Here is a 5,042-nt window from a genome sequence, read left to right as displayed (position 1 = left end):
AAGAGCCTGTGGGGAAGGGGCTTCCAGGGCTATTTTCGCCCAACGAAAGTTGCAATTAATTTGCGGAGGAAGTCGCTCGGCATTAAGAAACCCTCCAGGCAGAGTCCGGACCCAGGGACACACATCCCATTATTTTCTCGTTTAAAAACCATCTCGGTGGTGAAGGGGGCTGCTCCCCCCAGGCTGGCGCTAACGGGGAGCTGGGGGGAGCTGGGGAAGGGGGGAGCTGGCTCAGGAGGGGCAGGCGTGTTTGGAGAGGGAGAGGGAGCTGAAATTAACCTTGGAAAGCATTCAAATTAGACTGTGTAATAAGAGACCCACTTCTCTGGGTAAATTTGTTAGGATTAGGGCTCACTGAGCTGTTGAGGAGAATTCAGCATGGCTCAGAGCCAGGACGAAATGAAGCTCCTGGCTTGGTCGGCTGCGGGAAAGTCCAGGCTAATGGGCTTTGGTTCAAACTTTGATAGGAAAAAAATCCAGGAACAAAGGCACTAATTCTTCCAAAAGCCCCAAAATCTCAGTTTATACATTTCTGTTTATGTTCATTCATAATAGATATACACAGCTGTTCTTATCATTCATATTCAAATTCCATATGCATCCTTAGCAGTTAGTACTCCTGCCTCAAAATGAAAAGAAAAAAAAGCCATGTGGAAGATTAAAGAAAACTGGAAAACAACCTGTCTTGGGGTGTGAATTCTTCCAGCATCTGTGTCTGAGATCAGGTCCTTGCACGGGGGTCCATCCTTGGGAGAGAGGAGGAGCCCACTACCAGCATGGACTGGACATTTTCAAAAGGGACTTTTTGGAGTCTTTGTCACCTGCCACAGACCACCCATCTGCTGAGCTGTCTCTGCTCTGGGCAGCGAGGTGGCTGCCTGGGGTTCATCCTGTGCCACCAGTCTGGCACTCACCAGCACGCCCATGGCTTCCCAGTGATGTTCTGCAACCTGAGAGGAGGGGACGAGCCCAACCTGCTCCCTGTGGGGGGGCATCTGTGCTTACACTGCCCTGGGTGAACAGAAGGGAACTTTTCCAAATTCCATGGTTATAAACTAAAAAAGCCCCAAACCAGACAAAACCGAAACAATGATTTTATGTTATTTGGTCTTTTCTTCTAAAAAATATTCTCCATCTCACATTCCAGAGGATCTCTCCTTGCTTCCTTTAAAAATTATCCCTGGAGTAAGGACCAAAAGAGAAAAAACCCAAAACATTTAAATCTGGTTATCTCACAGAATATTTGCATCTCAAACCTTATTTTTTGATCCCTGGAATTTGCTCTTATGGACAAATCTAGTGCTGTTGAGTAAAGCTCATTAGTAAGAACTATCTGCTAGAATGAGCAGCAGGGACACAGATAGCACAGATACATGAAGTGTTGTCACTAGGTTTCGGATTTAATCCTGCTGAGAAGTTCCCCTCTCAACTCCGAGCTGTTGTTCTGCACATCCATGACACTGCTATTGATTCTTAGGATTATTAGGGAGGGCTGAGGCTCCATCCCTCTGCAGGGGATGTGTAACCTGTGGTATCTCAGCGTGGGAGGCAGGAGCAGCAGCAGTGGCACTCGGCAGCTGCAACAGCCCCTGACCCTCCTCCTCCTCACCTCTGCGCAGTGCCCAGGTGAGATGCAGGTTCTGGCACGGCAGGGATGTGGCCTGAGCCGTGCTGGGCAGCTCCAACCCGGGTTCCAGAGCCAGGAGGGGGTGACACGCCCTGCGGGGCAGCGTGCTGCTGCTGTATTTACATTCCAGAGTAAATTAGCTTCTCCTCTGGTCTCTCTCTCAGGCGTCCTGTCCCCGTCCCCTCCTGCTGCGCAGGCTGCCGCAGCCCCTGCGTCTGGATGAAATCTCCTTTAATCGGGAGCTCATGTCTTCCGGCCGCAGCAGGAGGGGAGCGGCAGCCTGGGGACAGGGGACAGGGGCCGTGTCCCCCTGTGATGCACCCAGCACAGTCTGTAGTGCCTGGGACTGCACGGGCTTGTGCCAGCACCTTCCCCCGTGTCATCCTCGACACCAGGGCACAGGTTTAACATCTGCCCACGACGTCGTGTCCCCCACTCAGGCAGTGTTTGGGTGCCTGTGAGACGTGAGGGAAGGCATCACCCCGAGACTGAAGATCCCCAGTGGGCTGCAGAAGGCAGGCCAGAGGAGTAGAAAGCAGGCTCACCCAGCCGTCTTTCATTCCATGAACAAACACATGAAGACCTGGAAGCAATAAATCCAGAGCTTGGACTACAAAACCAAACACGGCTGCAACTCCCCCTTGGAATAGGAAAGTGGGAGGAAGAGGGCAGCCACAAAGCCAGCTGAGGAGCACAGGCACTGTGTCCCCTCCTGAAACCACCAGAATGCTTTAAAGGGGCTGCTTCAGGGTGTTCTGGTCAAAAATGTGTTCCCACAAAGCTGTACGGGCTGGTTCTTTTGCACTGTCAGTCGCTGTGCCCCAGGGATGCACAGAGCATTCTTGGAAGCAGCCTGGGCTGACAGGTCCAGGGTGAGCAGCTGTCCCTCACCCAGCTGGGAGCAACAGGAGCAGAGCCCAGGGGTGCAGGGGGTGCACTGGGAGGACAGGTACCTCCGGGTGCACAGCATCACCCACACCCCACGCTCGAGGTGCCAGCTCGTGCAGCAGCCAGAGCCCCCTCGGGGGCAGTGGGTCAGGTGTGCTGTGCCAGTGGGTGCTGTCCTGGCTGCTGCCTGGTGTGGGGCTGCCCTGGGGGTGCTGCTGTGGGAGGGGGCTGCCCTGAGCTGCTCTGTGGGCACGGCTCTGCCCGTGCAGGGCACCCAGCCAGGCATTTCCCAGGCTGGGTTCTTCTTGCCCGTGATGCAGCGTGGCACCCGATGGCTGGGATGACTCCACCTCACAGTGCTCCCTGGAAAAACAGCTGGGAGCCACCAGACTCCCAGCCCCGCACTGTCCCACTCCGATCTTGCACCAGGAGCTGAGCATTTGTGTTGCTGGCCCTGCCAAGACCCTTGGGCTCACCTGCCCATGCAGAGGGAAGGACAGGTGTGTGCCCAGGCTGCCAGCATTGCCCCCAGACCAGCAGAGCTCACTTTAGGAATCCTTGATTCCCATGTAGCTGGGGACATCCCACCCTGGAGACTCGGGGAGTCCTGCTCCCATCGGGCTGGAGACCCAGGGAGGAAGAGGAGAAGAGGATGGAGAAGTGACAGCACAGCCAATGGGCAATACAAGCCATTAGAGGGATCTCTGGCCAAGTCTGCACTCCCCCGTGGTCAGCCTGCAGTAATCCCAGCTTTCCCCACATCCCTGCCAGGTACAAGGGCAGACTGGGTGCCCACCAGCTCCCTCCCCAGGACTGCACTCACCTGACTCGACGATCTTACAGGTGATCTTTTCCAACCCAGATGATTCTAAGATTCTGTTCCTTCCCCTGGCAGCCGGGGAAGCCGCAGCAGCGTCGGAGCTGCCTTCTCCTTCCAGCGTTCGGGCAAACTGCTATTTGTAAAACAAAGGTGAAAACATCAAATCAAATGGATGAGTCAGAGGAGAAGTTCAAAAAACGGGGAAGGGGAGAAGCAGGATCTCCATCTCCCCTCCCACCTGCCAGGGAGCAGGCAGGGAGCAGGCAGGGAGCAGGCAGCGCCTCGCCTGCTGGCAGCGCGTCGCGGCTTCAAAGCGGGCTCGGATCGGATCGAGCAGCAGCCGGGGATGCTCCGAGCAAGCGCTTAGCGGGGAAAGGAGATGGCTCCGATAAGCCAACGTGTGAACTCCCAGGTTTAAATTAACTAATGACTTCAGATGCTGCCGATAGTCTGCAGGGGATGGGGAGGAGTGATTTATGGGAGAAGATTAAACAGACTAATTAGGCCAGCTTTACCACTTAGGAGTTACCCAGCCAGGCTGGGGGCTGTGCCAAGGAGGACCCACTGTGCCCCAGCCTTGTGAGAAAGGATGGGGAGCAACTCCAGCCCCCGCTCGGCCACAGGTGCTCTGGCAGCCTGCTGACCCAGGAGCATCCCTGGGTGCAGGAGATCCCACCACGCACCCCAGCACTCGCCCACAGCTGCCTGCTCTCAGGTGCAGACATGGGAGACTTGTGGATCTTCTGCTGCATGACCTGAACCTCCCCAGAGCTTCCCAGCCAGAACAGAAGGTCCAGGATCCCCACTGCTTCATGGCCACAGGAGCAGGCACTAACACCAACCAGGCACCACAGCTGCCAGGTCTCTGGGGTGAAGTGCAAGGTCAACAGAACTCACATCAAAGTTCTTTCAAATCCCAGTTTCAGTGATTTCCAGTGGCTGGGCAAGCACTGAACTCAGCCTTGCACTGCACCGACTCACTGCTCTCACGTGCGAGGAGTTGTCGTGGTCTCAGCCAGGAGAGCTTTTTATCACGTTATGGGAAAGCACTTGGAGTTTCCTTTTCCAGGAGCCCTGGATATAATAAAAAGGCCTCCTCGGGCTTCAAAGCAGGAGGATTTTCATTGCTTCCTGGGCCAAGAACAAAGCACCATTGAGCACAGCCAACAGTTGTTGTCTCTGTCCCTTGAAGTGCATCAAGCATCCCGTTCTCAGGCTTGGGCTTGGGTCACAGGGATGGAGACAGGTTCATCCACAGCCATTGCTCTGGACCAGAAACACTCTGAAACAGGTTTGCCCCTTTGAATCATCCTAGTTTCACCATAAACTGCCAGGGTGGCCATGGGCAAGGCATGAGGAGTGCTGGTGGCTTGGCCCCAGGGCTGGCAACACTTCCCCATCCACTCACTCAGTACCTGCGAGACAACAGGGCACTGCTGGAGTGCATAACGTGGTTTTCAGCAGGGAGTGAATGCATGACTGTGTAAATAACACAGAGGCACCATGAAAACAGCTGTTTCCACGTTAAAATGGAAATTTAACAGAGTGACAAGCAGGAGCTGCAGGGGATGCAGCATGGACTTCCTCCAGGAACCCACACAAGTCGCAGTAAGTGCTGGGGCACGAACTTCCCACCATGCCCAAAGCCCAGCCCTGGGGTGATGCTTGCCCAGAGCAGTTCAGGGAACTTCCTGCCCCTTGCCCCAG

At 55.1% G+C, this 5,042-nt stretch overlaps 1 long non-coding RNA gene across 1 annotated transcript; it reads right to left on the bottom strand.

Moving 5' to 3' along the window:
* Window positions 1-472: 472 nt before the first annotated feature.
* On the bottom strand, window positions 473-3,701 carry LOC135278717 (uncharacterized). The gene is made up of 3 exons (XR_010346155.1): window positions 3,574-3,701; window positions 3,339-3,468; window positions 473-2,210 (listed from the first exon to the last, which is right to left on the bottom strand). It is a non-coding gene; the product is annotated as an uncharacterized LOC135278717 (long non-coding RNA).
* Window positions 3,702-5,042: the final 1,341 nt, after the last annotated feature.

This window comes from Passer domesticus, chromosome 11 (genome assembly GCF_036417665.1).
Source record: "Passer domesticus isolate bPasDom1 chromosome 11, bPasDom1.hap1, whole genome shotgun sequence".
Taxonomy (NCBI): Eukaryota; Metazoa; Chordata; class Aves; order Passeriformes; family Passeridae; genus Passer; species Passer domesticus.
The sequence above is the reverse complement of the archived record's forward strand: the minus strand, read 5'-3'. Positions and strand labels throughout refer to the sequence as shown.